Source organism: Rutidosis leptorrhynchoides, chromosome 4 (assembly GCF_046630445.1).
Source record: "Rutidosis leptorrhynchoides isolate AG116_Rl617_1_P2 chromosome 4, CSIRO_AGI_Rlap_v1, whole genome shotgun sequence".
Taxonomy (NCBI): domain Eukaryota; kingdom Viridiplantae; phylum Streptophyta; class Magnoliopsida; order Asterales; family Asteraceae; genus Rutidosis; species Rutidosis leptorrhynchoides.
Window position 1 is genome coordinate 426,670,518 of NC_092336.1, and position 11,094 is coordinate 426,681,611.

An 11,094-nucleotide genomic window follows, 5' to 3' on the forward strand; every position below is an offset into this window, starting at 1 on the left:
AAGAAATCTTTCTTATTTACAGTAAGATATCTTTCTAATACAAGGTAATACTCATATTCAAACTTTGATTCAATTTCTATAACTATAACAATCTTATTTCGAGTGGAAATCTTACTTGAACTTGTTTTCGTGTCATGATTCTGCTTTAAGAATTTTCAAGCCATCCAAGGATCCTTTGAAGCTAGATCTATTTTTCTCATTTCCAGTAGATTTATCCACAAAACCTGAGGTAGTAATGATGTTCATAACATCATTCGATTCATATATATAAAACTACCTTATTCGAAGGTTTAAACTTGAAATCACTAGAACATAGTTTAGTTAATTCTAAACTTGTTCACAAATAAAAGTTAATCCTTCTAACTTGACTTTTAAAATCAACTAAACACATGTTATATATCTATATGATATGCTAACTTAATGATTTAAAACCTGGAAACACGAAAAACACCGTAAAATCGGACATACGCCGTCGTAGTAACACCGCGGGCTGTTTTAGGTTTGATAATTAAAAACTATGATAAACTTTGATATAAAAGTTGTTCTTCTGGGAAAATTATTTTTCTTGTAAACATGAAACTATATCCAAAAATCATGGTTAAACTCAAAGTGAAAGTATGTTTTTCAAAATGGTCATCAAGACGTCGTTCTTTCGACTGAAATGATTACCTCTTACAAAAATGACTTGTAACTTATATTTTTGACTATAAACCTGTACTTTTTCTGTTTAGATTCATAAAATAGAGTTCAATATGAAACCATAGCAATTTGATTCACTCAAAACGGATTTAAAACGAAGAAGTTATGGGTAAAACAAGATTGGATATTTTTTTTGATTATTGTAGCTACGGGAAATATTTTAACAATTCTATACAAATCATATCCTAGCTAACTTATAATGTATTATACATGTATTCTAATATATTATGTAATCTTGGGATACCGTAGACACATATGCAAATGTTTTGACATATCATATCGATCCATGTATATATATTATTTGGAACAACCATAGACACTCTATATGCAGTAATGTTTGAGTTAGCTATACAGGGTTGAGGTTAATTCCAAAAATATATATACTTTGAGTTGTGATCTAGCCTGAGAAGTGTATACACTGGGTCGTGAATTGTTTCAAGATAATATATATCAATTTATTTTTGTACATCTAACTATAGACAACTAGTTGTAGGTTACTAACGAGGACAGCTGACTTAATAAACTTAAAACATCAAAATGTATTAAAAATGTTGTAAATATATTTTGAACATACTTTGATATATATATATATATATATATATATATATATATATATATATATATATATATATATATATATATATATATATGTATGTATGTATATATTTGTTATAGGTTCGTGAATCAATCAGTGGCCAAGTCTTACTCCCGACGAAGTAAAAATATGTGAAAGTGAGTTATAGTCCCACTTTTAAAATCTAATATCTTGGGATAAGAATACATGCAGTTTTATAAATGTTTTACGAAATAGACACAAGTAAATGAAACTACATTATATGGGAGAATGATCGAAGCCGAATATGCCCTTTTTGCTTGGTAGCCTAAGAATTAGTAAACCGATCTACTAATTGACACGAATCCTAAAGATAGATCTATTGGGCCTAACGAACCCTATCCAAAGTACCGGATGTTTTAGTACTTCGAATTCGTTTTTATCATGTCCGAAAGATTTTCCAGAATGATAGGGGATATTCTTATATGCATCTTGTTAATGTCGGTTACCATGTGTTCACCATATGAATGATTTTTATCTCTATATATGGGATGTATATTGAAATATGAAATCTTGTGGTCTATTATTATGATTTGATAATATATAGGTTAAACCTATAACTCACCAACATTTTTGTTGACGTTTTAAGCATGTTTATTCTCAGGTGATTATTAAGAGCTTCCGTTGTTGCATACTAAAATAAGGACAAGATTTGGAGTCCATGCTTGTATGATATTATGTAAAAACTGCATTCAAGAAACTTATTTTTGATGTAATATATTCTTATTGTAAACCATTATGTAATAGTCGTGTGTAAAAGGTATATTTTAGATTATCATTATTTGATAATCTACGTAATGCTTTTTAAACTTTTATAGATAAAATAAAGGTTATAGTTGTTTTAAAAATGAATGCCGTCTTTGAAAAACGTCTCATATAGAGGTCAAAACCTTGCAACGAAATCAATTAATATGGAACGTTTATAATCAATATGAACGGGACATTTCAGTTGGTATCCGAGCGTTGGTCTTAGAGAACCAGAAATTTGCATTAGTGTGTCTTATTGAGTTTGTTAGGATACATTAGTGATTCTGGACTTCGACCGTGTTTTCTTTAAAAATGATTGCTTAACACTTTTGTTGGAAACTATATACTATTAACATGTAAGTATTATGTGATATATTAACCTCTTAATGTGTTTGATATTGTGTGATAGATGTCTACCACTAGTACAAATCCCATCGATTCACCTAATAATAATGAAGAGTCAAATACATTTTGGGAAGATTCACAAATTCCCGAAGAGGAACCGGAAGAGGAGGAACCGGAAGAGGAGGAACCAGAAGAAGAAGAGGTTCCGGAGGAAGAAATATTGATACCTATAGTAAATTGATTAAATAAAAGAAAATCCTCAACCAACGGACCAAAGTTAATAATGGTCAACGGTGTTTCCGCCGAGGAAGCAAAATATTGGGAAGATTATCAATTTTTCGATGAATCGGATCCCGATGAGGATTCCGATGATGTTATAGAAATTACCTCGACCCAATTTAATAAAGCGAAAGAAAATAATAAGGGAAAAGGTATAAAAATAGAGAAACTCGATTCCAACCCCGATGAACTTTATATGTATCAGCAACATCCTATTTCCTAAAATGTAACAATGACCCGGGAACCTCTAAACCACCAGGTTTTTCTAAACCATTGTGGAAAACGACGGCTCGTATTAAAGGAACACCATATATTCCTAGAAAATTAGGAAAACAAACCAAGTCCGAAGAAGAAGAAACCAGTGATTCAGATTAGAGGGTTGTAACCATGTTGTGTATTATATGTATTGTAGTGTGCTTGTACTTTTATGTTCTATGTAAAAATTGATTGTATTGTTTGTTAATTATCTTTTACGAATCTAATCCTTGTCTATTTTACAGTATAAAAACAAAATGGACGTTAAGGGTAGACAACTGAATATTTTAGAAGATCTACCAGAGGATATGATTGAGGAAATCTTGTCTAGAGTCGGTCAGAATTCATCAGCACAATTAATTATGGCAAAATTAACTTGTCAAACATTTGAAAGACTTTCCAGAAATGCCTTAGTTTATAAAAGGCTTTCCTTTGATAGGTGGGGTATATCACATTGGGGAGACCGTAAGTTACGCCGTGTTTTCTTTAAAGCGTTAAATGCGGGGAACCCAAATGCAATTTTACGCTACGGGTTAAGAACCTATTTTGACTCAACATATCCCAACATAGGATTTCGTGAATTAGAAAGAGCTTCTAACATGCAACATAAAGAAGCATGTTATGCTTACGGGTTAGTGATGTTCGCTTCTTATCAAAGTGAGAAAAAGAACATCAGATTGCAGCTTTTAAATAAAACATTCCCACAAGTGACGGATTCAGTAGCTGGGATGAGAAACAAGGTTTTTAGATTATTACGGGACTGTTGGACATTACGAAACCCTCATCCTTTTGACGACATTACAACATTCTGCCTAGCCAATGGTCATAACGGTTATTTTCCACAAGACCAATGATGGGAAGTCGTCTTAGTAAAACCAGAATGCATGACTTAATTCTGGACTTATGAATTACGTGTCTTTATTTCCTTTGCTGAAAAACTTGGGTATTAACTAGATTAATCTTCAAAACTGTCCTGTATCGAAGTGTACTATATTTCATGTTATATGTAATATAGCGAAGTTGTAAGTTTGAAGAATATTTGTATGTGATATATTATTATAATCAGTTTTTCATATGGAATTGTAGTAGTTGAATTGTATATTAGCTACTAAGTATGAACTTAACGGGTAGGTAGTACCCGAATTTAAACTTATAAAATGCTAATATGAAGAAAAAGCTTTTATAAATGAGTTCATATTATGCTACGAAATACTATTGACTACTCATAATATTCTGTATGATTAACTCGATTCAGTTGGCTATTTTGAAGGAAATGGCACCGACTACTCGACACACCATGAACATGAGCGAAGAGGAATTTCGTACCTTTCTTGCTGCAAACATAGCCGCAGTACAGGCTGCGCTACATACCAACAATAACTCTGAATCTAGCAATGCAGCTAACGGCGCAAGAAATTGTGTAGGATGCTCCTACAAAGAATTCACTGCCTGCAAACCTTTGGAATTTGATGGAACCGAAGGACCAATTGGATTATAACGGTGGACCGAGAAAGTCGAATCGGTATTTGCCATAAGTAAGTGAACTGAAGAGGACAAAGTTAAGTACGCTAAGCATACCTTCACAGGTACTGCGTTAACGTGGTGGAACACCTATCTTGAACAGGTAGGACAAAATCCTGCTTATGCACTACCGTGGTCGGCATTCAAGCAATTGATGAACGAGCAGTACCGTCCTAGAAACGAAGTCAATAAGCTCCAGGTAGAGCTTAGAGAGTTACAAACACAAGGGTTCAACATTACCATGTATGAACGACGATTCACAGAGTTGTGCCTATTGTGTCCGGGAGCATTCGAAGATGAAGAAGAGAAGATCGATGCGTTTATAAAAGGGTTACCAGTAAGGATTCAAGAAGATGTGAGTTCACACGAGCCCGCTTCCATACAAAAGGCAAGTCGAATGGCTCATATACTCATAAATCAGATTGAGGGAAGAATTAAAGAGCAGGCGGCCGAAGAAGCCAACATGAAACAACTCAAGAGGAAGTGGGAGGAAAACGGTGACAAGAGTCACCAGTACAACAACAATAACAATTACAACCACAATCGCAACAACTATCCCAACAACCGCAAAAACAATCGCAACAATAACCGCAATCCTAACATAACTACAACAAACATCCCAACAAAAACAACAACAACAACTACAACAACCATTTTCAATAATAATAACAATCCCAACAACAACCTCAATAACAACAACGGCAACAAAAACCAAAAACAGCCATGTCATAGGTGTGAAGAAAATCATCAGGGGTTTTGCACGACATTTTGCAACAGGTGTAAAAGAAATGGTCATAGCGCGACAAAGTGTGAGGTCTACGGACCAAAGTTTAACAGAGCTAAAGGAACAAATAGTGTCGGAACAAGTAATGCCGGAACAAATAGTGTCGGAGCAAGTAATACCAACGCTGTTTGTTATAAATGTGGAAAACCAGGCCACATTATTAGAAATTGCCTGAATCAGGGGAATACTAATGGGCAGAATCGTGGAAGAGTTTTCAATATTAATGCGGCAGAAGCACAGGAAGACCCGGTGCTTGTTACGGGTACGTTTCTTATTGACGATAAATCTGCTTATGTTTTATTTGATTCGGGTGCGGATAGAAGCTATATGAGTAGAGAATTTTGTGCTAAATTAAGTTTCCCATTGACGCCTTTGGATAATAAATTTTTACTCGAATTAGCAAATGGTAAATTAATTTCAGCAGATAATATAAGTCGGGATAGAGAAATTAAACTGGGTGATGAAACGTTTAAGATTGATTTAATACCAGTCGAGTTAGGGAGTTTTGATGTAATAATTGGCATGGACTGGTTGAAGAAGGTAAGAGCAGAGGTCGTTTGTTACAAAAATGCAATTCGTATTATGCGTGAAAAAGGAAAACCTTTAATGGTGTACGGAGAAAAGAACAACGCGAAGTTAAATCTTATTAGTAGTTTGAAGGCACAAAAACTAATAAGAAAAGGTTGTTATGTCATTCTAGCACACATCGACGAAGTTAAACTTGAATAAAAGAACATCAGTGATGTTCCCGTCGCAAAAAAAATTTCCGATGTATTTCCGAAAGAATTACCTGGATTACCCCCACATCGATCCATTGAATTTCAAATAGACCTTGTACCAGGATCTGCACCAATAGCTCGTGCTCCATACAGACTCGCACCCAGCGAAACGAAAGAATTACAAAGTCAGTTACAGGAAATTTTAGAGCGTGGTTTCATTCTACCAAGTACATCACCATGGGGAGCTCCTGTTCTGTTTGTCAAGAAGAAAGATGGTACATTCAGGTTGTGTATCGACTACCGAGAGTTGAATAAACTTACCATCAAGAACCGTTACCCATTACCGAGAATTGACGACTTATTTGATCAACTACAAGGCTCGTCGGTTTATTCGAAGATCGATTTACGTTCTGGATATCACCAAATGCGGGTGAAAGAGGATGACGTTCCGAAGACTGCTTTTAGGACGCGTTACGGTCATTAAGAATTTATGGTTATGCCGTTTGGATTGACTAAGGCACCAGCTGTGTTCATGGACCTCATGAACCGAGTGTGTGGGCCATATCTTGGCAAGTTTGTCATTGTTTTCATCGACGACATACTTATTTACTCGAAGAATGATCAAGAGCACGAAGAACATTTGAGAAAAGTGCTAGAGTTGCTGAGAAAATAAAAACTGTACGTCAAGTTTTCAAAGTGTGCATTTTGGTTGGAAGAAGTTCAATTCCTCGGTCATATAGTGAACAAAGAAGGTATTCCGGTGGATCCAGCAAAGATTGAAACCGTTGAAAAGTGGGAAACCCCGAAAACTCCGAAACACATACGCCAATTTTTAGGGGTAGCTAGTTATTACAGGAGATTCATCCAAGATTTTTCCAAAATAGCAAAACCCTTGACTGCATTAACGCATAAAGGGAGGAAATTTGAATGGAAGGATGAACAAGAAAAAGCGTTTCAATTGTTGAAGAAAAAGTTAACTACGACACCTATATTGTCATTACCTTAAGGGAATGATGATTTTGTGATATATTGTGACACCTCAAAGCAAGGTCTCGGTTGTGTATTAATGCAACGAACGAAAGTAATTGCTTATGCGTCTAGACAATTGAAGATTCACGAGCAGAGTTATACGACACATGATTTGGAATTAGGCGTGGTTGTTTTTGCATTAAAGACTTGGAGGCACTACATATATGGGGTCAAAAGTATTATATATACCGACCACAAAAGTCTTCAACACATATTTAATCAGAAACAACTGAACATGAGGCAGCGCAGATGGATTGAATTGTTGAATGATTACGACTTTGAGATTCGTTATCACCCGGTGAAGGCAAATGTGGTAGCCGATGCCTTGAGCAGAAAGGACAGAGAACCCATTCGAGTAAAAGCTATGAATATAATGATTCACACTAACCTTACTACTCAAATAAAGGAGGCGCAACAAAGAGTTTTAAAAGAGGGAAATTTAAAGGATGAAATACCCAAAGGATCGGAGAAGCATCTTAATATTCAGGAAGACGGAACCCGGTATAGGGCTGAAAGAATTCGGGTACCAAAATTTGGAGATATGAGAGAAATGGTACTTAGAGAAGCTCATAAAACCAGATACTCAATACATCCTGGAACGGGGAAGATGTACAAGGATCTCAAGAAACATTTTTGGTGGCCGGGTATGAAAGCCGATGTTGCTAAATACGTAGGAGAATGTTTGACATGTTCTAAGGTCAAAGCTGAGGATCAGAAACCATCAGGCCTACTTTAACAACCCGAAATCCTGGAATGGAAATGGGAAAACATTACCATGGATTTCATCACTAAATTGCCAAGGACTGCAAGTGGTTTTGATACTATTTGGGTAATAGTTGATCGTATCACCAAATCAGCACACTTCCTGCCAATAAGAGAAGATGACAAGATGGAGAAGTTAGCACGACTGTATTTGAAGGAAGTCGTCTCCAGACATGGAATACCAATCTCTATTATCTCTGATAGGGATGGCAGATTTATTTTAAGATTCTGGCAGACATTACAGCAAGCATTAGGAACTCGTCTAGACATGAGTACTGCCTATCATCCACAAACTGATGGGCAGAGCGAAATGACGATAAAAATGCTTGAAGACATGCTACGAGCATGTGTTATTGATTTCAGAAACAGTTGGGATCGACATCTACCGTTAGCAGAATTTTCCTACAACAACAGCTACCATTCAAGCATTGAGATGGCGCCGTTTGAAGCACTTTATGGTAGAAAGTGCAGGTCTCCGATTTGTTGGAGTGAAGTGGGGAATAGACAGATTACGGGTCCGGAGATAATACAAGAAACTACCGAGAAGATCATCCAAATTCAATAACGGTTGAAAACCGCTCAAAGTCGACAAAAGAGCTACGCCGACATTAAAAGAAAAGATATAGAATTTGAAATTGGAGAGATGGTCATGCTTAAAGTTGCACCTTGGAAAGGAGTTGTTCGATTTGGTAAACGAGGGAAATTAAATCCAAGGTATATAGGACCATTCAAGATTATTGATCGTGTCGGACCAGTAGCTTACCGACTTGAATTACCACAACAACTCGCGGCTGTACATAACACTTTCCACGTCTCAAATTTTAAGAAATTTTTTGCTAAAGAAGATCTCACTATTCCAATAGACAAAATCCAAATCAACGAAAAACTTCAATTCGTCGAAGAACCAGTCAAAATAATGGATCGTGAGGTTAAAAGACTTAAGCAAAACAAGATACCAATTGTTAAAGTTCGATGGAATGCTCGTAGAGGACCCGAGTTCACCTGGGAATGAGAAGATCAGATGAAGAAGAAATACCCGCACTTATTTCTAGAAGATACGTCAACACCTCCAACTGCTTAAAATTTTGGGACGAAATTTATTTAACGGGTAGGTATTGTAGTGACCCGAACTTTTCCATGTTTATATATACTAAATAAAATTGTTATTTACATGATTAAGTGTTTCCAACATGTTAAGCAATCAAACTTGTTAAGACTTGATTAATTTAAATATTTTTCATATAGACAATTGACCACCCAAGTTGACCGGTGATTCACGAACGTTAAAACTTGTAAAAACTATATGATGACATATATATGATTATATATATATTTAACATGATATTATGATAAGTAAGTATCTCATTAAGTCTTTTAACAATGAGTTATATACATAAAATTGTGTTTATTGAATTAAGAAACTCGAAACGATATATATAACGATTATCGTTATAACAACGTCTTACTAAATACATATGAATCATATTAAGATATTGATACACTATGTTTAATCATGATAAATGATAAGTAAACATGTCATTAAGTGTATTAACAATGAACTACATATGTAAAAACAAGACTACTAACTTAATGATTTCGAAACGAGACATATATGTAACGATTATCGTTGTAACAACATTTAACTGTATATATATCATACTAAGATATATTAATATATCATAATATCATGATAATTTAATAATTTAACATCTCTTTAGATATAATAAAAAATGGGTTAACAACATTTAACAAGATCGTTAACCTAAAGGTTTCAAAACAACATTTACATGTAACGACTAACGATGACTTAACCACTCAATTAAAATGTATATACATGTAGTGTTTTAATATGTATTCACACACTTTTGAAAGACTTCAAGACACTTATCAAAATACTTCTACTTAACAAAAATGCTTACAATTACATCATCGTTCAGTTTCATCAACAATTCTACTCGTATGCACCCGTATTCGTACTTATACAATACACAGCTTTTAGATGTATGTACTATTGGTATATACACTCCAATGATCAGCTCTTAGCAGCCCATGTGAGTCACCTAACACATGTGGGAACCATCATTTGGCAACTAGCATGAAATATCTCATAAAATTACAAAAATATTAGTAATCATTCATGACTTATTTACATGTAAACAAAATTACACATCCTTTATATCTAATCCATATAACAATGACCAAAAACACCTACAAACACTTTCATTCTTCAATTTTCTTCATCTAAATGATCTCTCTCAAGTTCTATCTTCAAGTTCTAAGTGTTCTTCATAAATTCTATAAGTTCTAGTTTTATAAAATCAAGAATACTTCCAAGTTTGCTAGCTTACTTCCAATCTTGTAAAGTGATCATCCAACCTCAAGAAATATTTCTTATTTACAGTAAGATATCTTTCTAATACAAGGTAATACTCATATTCAAACTTTGATTCAATTTCTATAACTATAACAATCTTATTTCGAGTGGAAATCTTACTTGAACTTGTTTTCGTGTCATGATTCTGCTTCAAGAACTTTCAAGACATCCAAGGATCCTTTGAAGATAGATCTATTTTTCTCATTTCCAGTAGGTTTATCCATAAAACTTGAGGTAGTAATGATGTTCATAACATCATTCGATTCATATATATAAAACTACCGTATTCGAAGGTTTAAACTTGAAATCACTAGAACATAGTTTAGTTAATTCTAAACTTGTTCGCAAACAAAAGTTAATCCTTCTAACTTGACTTTTAAAATCAACTAAACACATGTTCTATATCTATATTATATGCTAACTTAATGATTTAAAACCTGGAAACACAAAAAACACCATAAAACCGGACATACGCCGTCGTAGTAACACCGCGGGCTGTTTTAGGTTTGAAAATTAAAAACTATGATAAACTTTGATATAAAAGTTGTTCTTCGGGAAAAATTATTTTTCTTGTAAACATGAAACTATATCCAAAAATCATGGTTAAACTCAAAGTGGAAGTATGTTTTTCAAAATGGTCATCAAGACGTCGTTCTTTCGACTGAAATGATTACCTCTTACAAAAATGACTTGTAACTTATATTTTTGACTATAAACCTGTAATTTTTCTGTTTAGATTCATAAAATAGAGTTCAATATGAAACCATAGCAATTTGATTCACTCAAAACGGATTTAAAACGAAGAAGTTATGGGTAAAACAAGATTGGATATTTTTTTGATTGTTGTAGCTACGGGAAATATTTTAACAATTCTATACAAATCATATCCTAGCTAACTTATAATGTATTATACATGTATTCTAATATATTATGTAATCTTGGGATACCGTAGACACGTATGCAAATG